Below are 13,006 nucleotides of genomic sequence, written 5' to 3'. Positions count from 1 at the left end.
GGTGAAATTCCATTAATTATATATGTACCATGTGTGTTTTGGCAGTGCCAGGAGCTCTGCCATCTACTGTCATCTACAAGTATTGTATTGCACACAGGTATGAATAGACTCACGAGCCACAAAAGATTGAAGATTATTAATTTAAGGAAAATATGAATCTAATGAGGACTTATGAGCAACTGCTGTAGTCTGATCCTGTGACGTGTCTCTTTCATTGCTTGTTATTTAGTGAAAAAATGCTTGCATGTAAAACTCGTAATCACAATAAAAGAATAAAAGCAGAAATGTGAAAATCATCTTCATCACTGTTGTTTCTGTTTTGGTTTCTTTCTTTCTGAAGAAGGTATTTGTGCATTTTTGAACATCAAACATTCATTTCATTGTGACACATCTTTACCCTTCTATAAAAAATCTGGTATATAATCAGGCTTCATGTCAGTCATCCACAGAATAAAGTCCTGATGTATTTTTGTTTGTCTGTTTCTTTCAGGTTGAATTTAGCTCATCACCCTGTAACTTTTAATGCTATGTGGGTGCACTCTGCAGCTCTGGCTGTTGCTGAGTGCAGTTTGTGACTGAGTGTGCAACAGAAAAAGAAGTGTTTAATTTTCAGTTAGGATCTAATGCAAAGCTTTCTTATGTGTCAGGAACTGGCATCACCCTACGAAGCAGTATTGCTGCCATGCAGAGTGTGCACAAGTCATTGTTAGTCAAATGAAAGTTGCATATTATATTTACACTGGTCACTTTAATTCACGGCTAGAGAAAAGTTTGAAACTCAGCAGTAGTGGAGACCGGGGATAGTTGTAACATTTTTGACATTTCTGTCTGTAAATTGGAGCTCTTTTAAGGTAGTGGATTCAAAATGTAATGCAAAGTATTTACATGTCTCTGCTATTAAATAGTGCAGCTATTTTCTCTGCAGCACAATTACCCATTGCATGGTATGGCCTTAAACACAGAGTGAAATGTTACAATTAACCCCATAGTCTGGGTTAGTTGTAACATATCCTGGGGTGAAATGTAACACAATGAAATAAGGGTACTAACAAAACATTGACATGTAATCTTTGTTTATTCAACACATGAATGCACTTAGAGCCATTTATGTAACTATGTGTGTGTGTGACAGAATGCAGAAATCTAGCTTTTGAACATATTCCAACCCCCCAAAAAAGACAAATTATGGAATTTTCAACAACTGAATATTTCAGTCATTTTGGTTGGTCTTCCTTGAGTTTGGCCTCATTGGCTCAGTGGGCATTATAACCTACAACTCTTGCACCAATTTCGAACATAACAATGAAGCTGAAAAAATGTAGTTGTGCACCAGCATCGCAATTCCATTACTTTTTATCATGGCTTACCTTGGTGTGGTTTGCAAAGTGCTTCAGAAAGATGAGGAAATCTGTTTCTTGCACCCATCCTGATTTATTTCCACTACCAGTACTTCCTACTGGTCCATCTCTGACACAGTGGTCTACATCATGTATGTGTGGGAACACAAACAGTGGAGGAATTGTGTTGCCAATGGCATTAACCGCATATACAAAAGCGACCAGTGAACCTCTCTCTGCTGATGTCGTTGCCCCAACTTGTTTAATATAAGTTAAAGTAATAGTGTGGTAAGTTGTAACATCTGCATTATTGTTACAACTAACCTGTTGCTGTTACAACTGACCCAGACTCCTATAGCCATGAACTAGCTAACATTACAGCCAACGGCTAAAACATTAGCACTAAAGACCTACACAGAATATATCCTCATAGACATACAAATAACATAATTTAAGTTTGATGAGTTTAACTGCAAAGCAGATAATGTTATTAGAAATTGAAATAAAGTAGAAAAACTTACTTTTTGGCATGCAAATTACTTTTTTTTGTGTTAAATTGTCTGTGTTTGACAAAATATGCTGATTTTTCACATGTGATAGCAGAACTGAATTGGACATGTACAGGATGAATCACATCATTTGAAACTTAGCCCTGATTGGAGAAATTGGAAGTGTTACAACTGACCCACGTTACAACTATCCACGGTCTCCCCTACACACTTTTCCTGTGTTTGTGATGTTTGGAGAATCATGTGAATGTTTGCAATTTGTGAAATAATTCGAAAGTCACACCAATGACCACCGTAACTGAAAAACACACTGGAATTCTCGTCACTAAGCTGGAGCTTGGTATGCTCTTGTTGGAGGAGGGCGCTTTTTCACCCCTCACTCTCTTCTTCCAGCGCAGCTGCAGGATGAAAGAGCAGAGCACGTAATTTCCCCTTGATGTCCTCCTCAGCGTCTAATGCAGGGATCTTTCTTAACCTTTGTGGTATGATGCACAGTCCTGCTAAATACACAAGAATTTTCTGTTAGCAGCTGCACAGTTCACACTAATGTTTACTTCCAGATGTTTACTAAACACCTCATTCTAACTATTTATCCCTGGAATGTGAGTTTCTTCCCAGGTCTGTACTGTTGCACTCACTTTAGTCACAGACCCGATCGTGATATTTAGCTTTTAAAATAAAACTGTGTGAGATGCTGTCATGTATTTGACAAGGCAAGTTTGTTCCCATGCAATCTTTAATCAGACCCACATCATATTCAGATGAGGCCCACAGGCCATCAGGCACCTCTGCGAGCAGTGGATGAGAGGAGCCTGCGCGGGATGTGGCCTGCAATAAATAGCAACAAACAGAGGGATCCAACAGTTCAACTGAGCAAACACAGTGAATAGTATAGTAATAAACAGCATTACTGTTTTATAAGCATTTAATTTTTAGGGAGGACAACACTTTTGGGTGATCCTTGATAGTGATGGGCAGATGAAGCTTAATGAAGCACTGAAGCTTTTCATCCAATTGGTTCACCCCAGCACAAAGCTTCTTGAAGCTTCATTTGCTCTAGTAGGACATCTACTGGACGTAAAAATATTAGTTGGCATGAATTTGAAGAGTGTGGCCTTTTGCACACAGCCTGTAAATGTCAACAACAAAAGGAGTGTGTAAAACATCGATATTGTAGTGATGGCAGTATACTTTGTATATTTATACTGGCAGTATGGAAAATGATCATTTGGAAATGCTTAAAATGGAAATGATCATTTACTGTGAGGTGAGGTGTGGTTGGCGTGTGGACAGTGGTTGTGCTTTTGTAACGTTGAGGTATGGACAGCTACAGACTGAGGCCTCAGTCCTGCCTGTTCACATTTTATTCTGTAAAAACTACATTTTCACTGCTTTTATGACCTTTTTAGTGGGGAGAACATAGCTAGGATTTAATAATTTAACAAATCTTTTAAATCCTTTGTCCTCCACAATGCTAAATGGCTGGGAGTCCTCAATCACCATGGTAACCAGGTCTTCATCTATTTGAGATTGTTCTCCTGAGGAAAGACAACAAAGACAAAGCACAAATATAAATATCACACACGTAACTTATTACAGCTGTATAACATTGTTATATCATTTAGTAACATTACTGCATGCTATATTATCATGGCATTTGATGGCTCACCTGGTCTTGCTCCACAATCGGTGTTCCCCTTATTCTCATGCAAAGCTCTGTAGTGCCTAAGCATGGATGAGGTGTTGTTGTTATATCCCAGCTCCCTGGCACATAGCAAACACTTCACCTTGTACAAAAGTAAAGACAGCTTAACATAAATTATATTGCACCATCAGTATTATGAAAATACATCTTCTGTAGAAATTTACATAACTTGTTGGGAGGAATAAAATCACAATGTTCCCACACAGGGGAGGACATCCTCCTCTTCTTAGCTGGCTCCATTCTCTCCTGACTTTCTCTCCTCACTCTCATAAACCTCCAAACTCTCACTAACCGCAACTCTCCATCAAACGCCCACATTTTGAATGAAGTCTGAGGAGTTTATATCGCTGTCATGGCTCGCGGCAAAATTCGAACCACTTCATGAACCAGTCACGTGGTACAGCCGGGCAGCGAGGCTTCGGACGTCATCATTTTCAGCTCCTCCCATAAATGAAGCAAGCCTCGATACGCGCATCGCGGAAACGCCCCCTCAATTACTCGACACAAGCTTTGAAGCCTCGATACAGAACGTCACATCACTACTCCCTGACTTGCTGCCCAGGTCTTCTCACCTGCAGTCAGTGGACCTAGCAAGGGAAACGTGTGGGGTGGATGCATCCATTATGAAAACTTTTTTTTTTTTCTTTAGTGAGCGAAATTGCAAGCGCAGCAAATGTAAAGCTCTAAAATATACAATTCACTGGTAGTTTATAATTTTCAACTCTGCTCTCCCCCTCATGTCTCTCATCAGGAGCCTGTGAAGCACTGTGAGAAGTGCAGTGCAGGCTGTCAGCAGCCAAAAGCCACAGGCATCCGGAGACACTTGAAACACTGGCCCTTCCTAAAATACACTGCCTGTATTTAGAAGCACGTTTATAGTCTCTGATCTATCACTTCTTTCAGCATTCAAATTAAATAACTGCAAGTTACAATTACGTACATCCTGACAAAGTGTGATACTCTTCAGTTAACAGAATGGGTCAAATGGGTAGGACACTCTCACAATGTTAACACACAACAAGCTCCTGCTAGGCACAGCAGGAAGTGTGTAAATAAAACATTTGTTTTCACATCATCACTTCTTGTGACAGTAAAAAAAAAAAAAAAACAAATAAAATAATGATTCTATAACTAAACTAATACCTTATAAAGGTTATCCCATATTAACCAGTTTCTCCAGCTGGGTTACATAAAGTAAAAAATACACATGTGCACATAAGCATACACATAAACAAAGAAAGCAGAGAAAACTCCAGTAATCAGATGATTCCCTACAGTATGAGCAAGAACTCTGACATCAGTGAGACCCTAAAAACTCCCTCATAAGCAAAAACACATCCAGAACCACCCAGGCTTTGACCTCCATCTGCCCTGAGCGGTTGGGACTGAGGGGAGGGAGACAAGCCAAAAGATAAGCTGGAGCCAGAGACCACTTCCTACTAAACAGATGTTTCTGATTGGATCCCGATATGTCTGTCATTGATTTATTTTACTGTGTGAAAAGAAACTGTGAGAAGGGCTCCAGCCCTTCCCCATGAAGGATGGAGTATGGGTGGAGGAAAAGCAGACTCATTTAGGTTAGAGAACATTAGAGCTGATGTGACTTTAAAATAACCTAAATTTTAGATTTGGATGAACAGTTTTTGTAAGTCTGTTGTTTCCTCTGGAGGATGACTGTGAGATCCAGTCACAAATTATTCTGGATATCAAGAGCAAGAGATTCGTTAGAATTTGCAGATGGTAATGAATATTTTGCCAGGATGAGGCCCAAATGTCTAAATTTTGTGGCCGAACATTTTGGACTTGACTCAGAGTCAGGATTAGACTAGCTGCCTCAACTCAGGACAGCTCCACCTCATATGTGCCCAAGTGACATTTGAGCAACTCAGTTTAGTTTTATTTATATAGTGTCAAATGACAACAACAGTCATCTCAACATACTTTAAATAGCAATATAAAGACTCTACAACAAAACAAAGGAAGCAGAGAAAACCACAGCAATCACATAAATTCCCTACAGTATGAGCAGCATCCCCATAAGTACAGACACATCCAGAACCACCAGGCTTTGGTCTTTACCATCTGCCACGAGCGGTTGTGGGAGACAGAGACCATTTTCTGCTAAACAAAGGTTTCTGAAGTAGTGTCAGTTGGATCCAGAAATGTCTGTCCTTGGGGATTTCACTGTGGGAAAAGAAACTGAGTGAAATTTCTTCAAAAAAAAATAGAGCTCAGACTGATGTTGTGTAAAATATGATTCTGTCTTTCCTCTCTGCACACAGAGACAATGAAAAGTCTTTGTGAAGGACACAGGAAAAACCAGCTTCCAGGGTCGTCTACAAATGGGACAGTGAGGCTGTGGAGGTCCTGCAGGACTGCTTTGAGACAACTGACTGGCAGATATTTGTGGAAGCAGCTGATGGCAACATCAATGAACTCACAGACTCTGTCACTGGATATATTGGAAAGCTATCACATAAATCACATAAATTCCCTACAGTATGAGCAAACATCACACCCTAAGTACAAACACATCCAGAACCACCAGGCTTTGGTCTTTACCATCTGCCACGAGCGGTTGTGGGAGACAGAGACCATTTTCTGCTAAACAAATGTTCCTGAAGCAGCTGCTGAGGGCCTTTCTGCATCAGCCCGAAAAGAAAAACAAGAGTAATGCAGTCGTTTTCTTTAGAGAGCTGTTGTGTGATCACCCTTTAACATACAAAAGCCTGAACCATGAGATATTTGTCAGAAAATCCCCATTTTTTGTAACATGGAGTGTTTAATGACCATTCATAAAGCTTTTCAGAGGAAAATAAAATCACACTGAAGAAGTCTCATAAATTCACAGAAACTCATGAATCAAGTATAACACACGTGGCTTTGAAAGGGTAAATCATTTTCTTACTGTTTAGACTGTTTCTAATTTACTCTCATTTTCTAAATGGCTTAAATGCTTCTTCAACCCACAAAAGAAAGAGGAAACATGTGTAGCTTTTATCTGGTTCTTCCTCTGATCTTATCAACAATTCTACTTTTGATAGTTTCTTTAACCTCTTTAATTCTGTTGATATGAAACTACCTTGTATCAACGACTCTGGCTGCTCCTGGTGATGCAGGGGTGTGTGGTTGTCTCACTTTGAGCCTCTTTGTCCCAAATTATTTTTTTTAAGTCTGTTTATAGATGAGTGTTTCCAGTCACTGGCCACTTTTTTGGGTACATTTGATAGTACTAAGCTGAAACCTTTTTCCTTTACAAACTGCCTTCTTTATTCTAGTATAGATTTAACAAGCTGGTGGAAACATTCCTCAGAGAATTTAGTCCATACTAATATAAAAGCATCACACGACTTTAAACAGAGACTGATGGATGGATGAACAAGCTTCATATGAGTATATCAGCACTGGCACAATAGACTGCCTCTAAGGCTATGTTCACTCTGCAGGTCTTAATGCTCAATTCCGATTTTTTGGTCAAATCCGATTTTTTTGTCTGCTTGTTCACACTACAAATAAAATGCGACAGCAAACGCGCTCTAGTGTGAACGCTCAAAGCGGCCCGCATGCGCAAAAGAAGACGTCACACACAACGCGCTCTGTTTAGACCCAGACCAAACAATATTGTTTGACTGACGGCCATTAATATAAAGACTTCGGACTTCACGTTTCCCAATTTTTGCTTCAAGTTATTTTGTTATTTACATAATAATGTAAATAACCTAATAATGATCCTTATTGCTGTTTTAGAGAGGAGCGGTGCTTCAAAGGATAGTTGCAGATTTCTGTCAGAATCTGCAGATTATACAGTACAAATAAAATGTTCACGTTTCTCCAACGTTGTCTTCCCAACAGTTTCACTAACATCTACACTGGATGCCCAGGAAGCGTTCGCGATGTCTTCTCCGGGGCTGATAATTGGTGTCTGTCTTGTGTCAGTGACGTAAAAGATGGATTTAATGCGACATGACCGTTCAAACAGCAGTCGCTTTCTGAAACATCGGCTATGTATCGGATTCAGTACCACATACGAAAGTGACTCAGATCGGATTTCTGCTGTTCACACTGTCATACCATGATCGGATATGGGTCGCATAGGGTCAAAAAAATCAGATTTGATGAGCTTTCGCCTGCAGTGTGAACGTTTCTTCAACCAACAAAAGAACGAAGGAAAATGTGTAGCTTTAATGTAGTTCTTCCTCTGGTCTTATCAACAATTCTACTTTTGATAGTTTCTTTAACCTCTTTAAATCTGTTGATATCAAACTACTAAGTGACTAAATCTCTCGTGCCATGACGATCCCAAAGGTGCTCTGTTGGATTGAGGAAACTGGTTTGGAATGATTTCAGCTTTGTGACACGGCGTGTTGTCATAAAAAGATGGATATGCTCAGCAACAAGACTCAGGCAGAGTGTGCAAAAATGGAAAATGTGTGACACCACTACACCACCAGCCCGAAATGATGATGCAGGTCAGGGTGGAGCCATGACCTCCTATCCAAATTTTGCAGAAAACTGGAAACTCATTAAAACCAGACAATATTTTTTCCAATCTTCTAGTGTCCCATTTTAGTGAGCCTGTGTGAATGATAGCCTCCACTTCCTGACAGTAGTGATTCCTACTCTTCATCTTCATCTTCATCTTCCAGGCCTATTTCCTGCAAGACTAATTGATTAGAAGAACCACACCAGCTGGTCCACCTTTTCAGTGCTTACTCAGTAGTTCTAAATAATAGCTTTAAACTGAATTTATCATGTGAACTTCTGCATCATTTAACCCCATCTGTGATTGTTTTACCTGGCCTTCTCTACAAATACTGCAGCCTACTGCCTGGTATATAAACCATGCCAACATTCCCTTTCTATCAGGGGTGGGGAACTCCGTCGAGAGCCGGTGTCCTGCAGGTTTTACATCTCACCCTGGGCCAACACACCTGAATCGATGATTAGTTCATTACCAGGCCTCTGGAGAACTTCGGCTGTATCCCAATTCAGGGTCTGCAGCCTTAAAGTACGCAGCCTCAACGATCCTCAAGGGCTGCGTACTTAAAGACCGCTAAGGCCGGAAGTGCGAGGCTTGTGAAATGGGACGGTCTACCCTCCGTCGCGCTGCCCAGGTTGCCTAGCAACCATGATACTAACAGCTGGAAACATTTCATACAGCTTTGTTTGACAGACATGAAGGAGAAAATCTTTTTTTCATTTGTTTGTTTGTTTCTACATGAGCTTTGATCATTCTCTGTAAGATTAAGGTCAGCTATTGAACGGCGTATATTTTAAAGTAAAGGCTTTAAAACCAAGTTAGTACAAACGTCACTAATGTCACATAACTTTGCAGACATGTGGCCAACAGTAATGTTTTAATGTTCTTCGTTATTAAACATTTGCACATAAATAAGTGACATAATATTCAGTACTTACTTAAAGTTTACTCTTAGGGCGCCCCTCATCCGCCGTTTTTTTTCGGCAAAATTATCCACACCCACCGCCGCGCTATGCATTCTGGGATATGTTGGGCCATGAAGTCTACACCGCCACGTCCTTAAAATTCAGGGAAATGAAGGACGCATTTGAGGGCCGCATTTCGAGCAGCCTTTGAATTGGGACAGCCATCGTCGCGTCGCTGTCACGTAATCGGCCTTAAAATGCAGACCCTGAATTGGGATACAGCCTTCAAGACATGTTGAGGAGGTCATTTAGCCATTTAAATCAGCTGTGTTGGATCAAGGACACAGCTGCAGAAAACCGGTTCTTGAGGCCTGAAATTCCCTATGCCTGGTTTATATCAAAACCAGTGCTTATATCCTGCTGTAAAATGACCTTTAGCCTTATGTCTGTGAAGTATCTCTATTCGGCTACATGCATCCGAAGTAGGGTTTTTTTGTATTTGTTTTTTGTTTTTTTTTATCACCCAACACTTTAATGACCTAAATTCCAAGTACTGTGTGTGAAAAGACTCCTGGCTCTGGTTGAGTCTTGCTTTAATTTGTACTTTTTCTGCAAATCTATGTAGAGTCTATTACGCAAGTGGCCAATGCCATTGACAGCATTTATAGCTGTGTGGCAGTACCATTGTTGACATACATTCAGATTTGGAGCATGTGAGGTTATGTTGTAGGTTACGTTGTAGATTTTGGCTTCAAATGTTCAGAAAATCCAATATTTTGTCCAATAATCCAATAAATCCAATAATTTTCAATGTTACAACGGACAGTTCCAGCAACTGCACAACTTCCATCGTTGAGGCAACACTACTCTGTTAAAATTTACGGGTACATGGAAGTATGCAGAGTACATTGTGTATCAAAGGAAGTGTCCTTATTGAGACCGTGATTTGCTTTTTATTTGGTTTATTTGGCTCGTTTTCAGCACCAGGTCAAAGAGGATGCTGGTAGTGGTTTGCCAATTTCATGCTTCACTGCTATCACACTATTGTTTTAAACCTACAAGACCACAACCTGGACGACGGGTTTTTCCCTCACCACGGGCAGTTGTCAGATAGTTGCAGACCAGTCTCTTGGCTTGGATGATTGGAGCCTAACAGGAAAGTCAAAATAGCGTTACTGGGCTTTGATGTAAATTAAAAGAAAGAAGAAAAAACATCAAAAACATGAATTTATTTGAACTTATTGACATCAGAGCAGACAAAATTACCCAGAGTAGCTCTTCCTTTATGGAAGCTGCAGCAAAAATGCTGCACACATAGATAAATGCCCCAAAATGGGCTATTCAATGTGCATATTTCATTGTTGTGTCATTGTTTAGTCATTAAGTTTTTGATTCAGAAGCAGTTTACTTTGATTTCCCCTCACACCAACTCACACCCTTACTCAACCTCCAGTTTCTCAATGGGAAGAGTGTAGATGTAGTAAACCGTCATGTTCCCTCAGTCGGTGACTTTCCAACTTTGCTTAATCTGACTTGCTTAGGATAAGAAATTAGAAGCAGGTTCTGATTTTTTGTTTGTTTCTTCTTAATTCTTTGTGAGATCAGAAGATCTACAGAAGGTGGAAAATGTCCACTGTAACATCTGTGTTACACTACTGGATTTGGATGTCTGCCTCCCCGTGCCTGTGTCTACATGTGAGTTGCATATCGGTTCGCGATTTGTGTGTGCGTCATTTTGGATCTGATTTTAGTGTCTGCATCAGCAGCATTTGCCTAATAAGTCCTACTAGGACATAGATATATAGATATAAATGTAGCATTTGGACTTGTGAAAAGGATCTCTGCTGTAGCCATCTGGCTCAGGGGGTCTCTGTGTGGGCTATGACATGTTCTGAAATAATAAGAAATAATAATACATTTTATTTGAGGGCACCTTTCAGAAACCCAAGGTCACCTTACAAAAAACACAATTAATAAAAGGAACAATAGTCATAAAATACATAAAATAAGTTAAAATGACAAAACAGAGCGTGACAACAGATAAAATCAGCATTAAAGCGAATAGAGAAAAGAAAGACCCTTTTGGCAGCCTAAACACTAACGTTTTGTTCTAAGTGATCATATTTGAACTACAGGGTGGAGTGCTAAATTATGAGGTAATTACATTTGGCTTGGTTAGCACTCTGCATTTATAGATCGTAAAAAACACGACAAAACTTTCACTGGACAAAACTAAAGCACACTTTCTTGGATGGTCTGAACCAGACGCAGGTCATACCATCGATAATCCATAAAAATGCTCTAAAAGGTTCCAACAGTGCAAAGCATGTAGAGATCCAGTTCAGAGACTCCGGTTAACAGGAAACCTCTAACTTCCTTTTTTCTGTACAAGTTTAAATCTAATAGGCCATGCCTCTTACTCCATTATCCAGGTTTGTTTTTATTGAGACATGTGTATAGAAACTAATAAAAAAATGTTGTCAGCTGCACACCAGTTTATTTCAGCTGTAAAGCTAGACACTTTAACATGAGCTTAAATGGGCATTGACTCTCTTGGTCAGGAGATGACCTGTGGGTTCTTGTGCTTATTTTCACGTCGGCCTGTCAAGCATCACTCGATTTTTGCAATCTGGTGCGTTGCACCATACGTGAGTGATCGTGTTGGTTTTTACTGCCAGTGTAATTATCTTCCATTACAGAAGCTCCGAGACATACAGAAATACAGAGGGAGGCTCCAGAGACTTCCCTTTTTGGAAAGTTATATAACATATTGAAAGCTTGAAACCTTAGAAGAGCCTCTGAAAGCGTGGCCTGTAATTTATACCTATTTTGGTCAGAGATAACCTCCATGGCCTTGTGGTCTTAACTTGTTTAATCCCCTTGATAAGGTCAGGTGGTCATTAACAGCAACATGCCATTCATTATGAAGTCCCCAAGTATTGCAGATATTGCTAAAAGTACATGTAGTGGGACGTCCCCACACTGGCTTCTGTGGAAGTTGGAGTGGGAGTTGCACTTTGACCTGATTTAACTTATGTGGTCTGTGTTTGCTCTCTTTCAGTCTCATTAAGCGCAACAGTTGAATCTGGAATCAATGTCAATCTGTCATGTTTTGCTTCTGTCTATGACAACAACAACATCACCGCTGTACAGTGGAGCAGAAGTGACCTGGAGCCAGAATATGTGCTTTTGTATCAGGATGAGCAGTTTGTTACAGACAACCAGCATCCATCCTTTGTGAAGAGGGTGGATCTGCAGGACAGACAGATGAAGGATGGAGACGTGTCTTTGATTCTGAACGATGTGACGATTAATGACACTGGAACATATCAGTGTCGTGTCCTGTTGGCGGGAACAAACCGTGAAAAGAGAGCTGTTTTCAAGGTTAACCCCATCTGCAGTGTAAACCTGAGTGTTGATCCTCCAGGTGAGTGAGTAGAGTTGAGTGTGTGTGTGATCAGAGGTGAAGCTGCTTCCTGGTTGTTGATGTTTGTTTCTAAAGATGTTGTTGATGAGACTTTGTAGAAAGCAGCTGGTCTGAGTGATGTGATCAGAGTGCAGTAGATAATGTCTGACAGCAGTTTGAAGAGGAAATGGATTCTGTTCTGTTCTTCACTCATCACCTACCTGACAGCTGACACCTCACACCTGTTTCTCACCTGCAGGTCAGCCGGACATTCACAAAAACGACAGAGGGTTCAGAATTAGAGTTGTTATACATCCAGCTAGTTTGACAGGTTTTTTTTGCTTGTTGTTGGTGCAATTGTTGGCTGTGTGAGCTACAGAAAATATAGACAACGGCAGAGTCAAAGTTCTTAGTCTCAGAGCTTTAAACGGCTGAAGTGTGAGTCAACACATCCTGGATTTGGTGATCAGTGTCTTAACACAAGAACATTGTCTTTATTTGGGCATGTCAAGAACTTGTAACAGAACTTCATCATGATGAAAAATAAGAATAATAAAGATTTCTTCACCTCAAAATATGATATAATGAAGTTTTTTATTTTGAACATGAAGTATAAAACATTTTGAATATGACTGACATTATTTTTGGTGTGTCAGCCTTTCAG

General features: G+C 40.1%; 1 protein-coding gene and 1 long non-coding RNA gene across 2 annotated transcripts in view; one reads left to right on the top strand and one right to left on the bottom strand.

Annotated features, from left to right (window-relative positions):
- Positions 1-13,006, top strand: part of LOC146521540 (T-cell surface glycoprotein CD4-like) — a 108,090-nt gene that overhangs the window by 25,085 nt on the left and 69,999 nt on the right. The window lies entirely within an intron of this gene.
- On the bottom strand, positions 1,351-4,388 carry LOC146521548 (uncharacterized). The gene is made up of 2 exons (XR_014873408.1): positions 3,516-4,388; positions 1,351-3,384 (listed from the first exon to the last, which is right to left on the bottom strand). It is a non-coding gene; the product is annotated as an uncharacterized LOC146521548 (long non-coding RNA).

The sequence above is a fragment of the Neolamprologus multifasciatus genome, chromosome 3 (assembly GCF_963576455.1).
Source record: "Neolamprologus multifasciatus chromosome 3, fNeoMul1.2, whole genome shotgun sequence".
Lineage (NCBI taxonomy): Eukaryota > Metazoa > Chordata > Actinopteri > Cichliformes > Cichlidae > Neolamprologus > Neolamprologus multifasciatus.
This window is presented reverse-complemented; position numbering and strand designations above follow the sequence as displayed.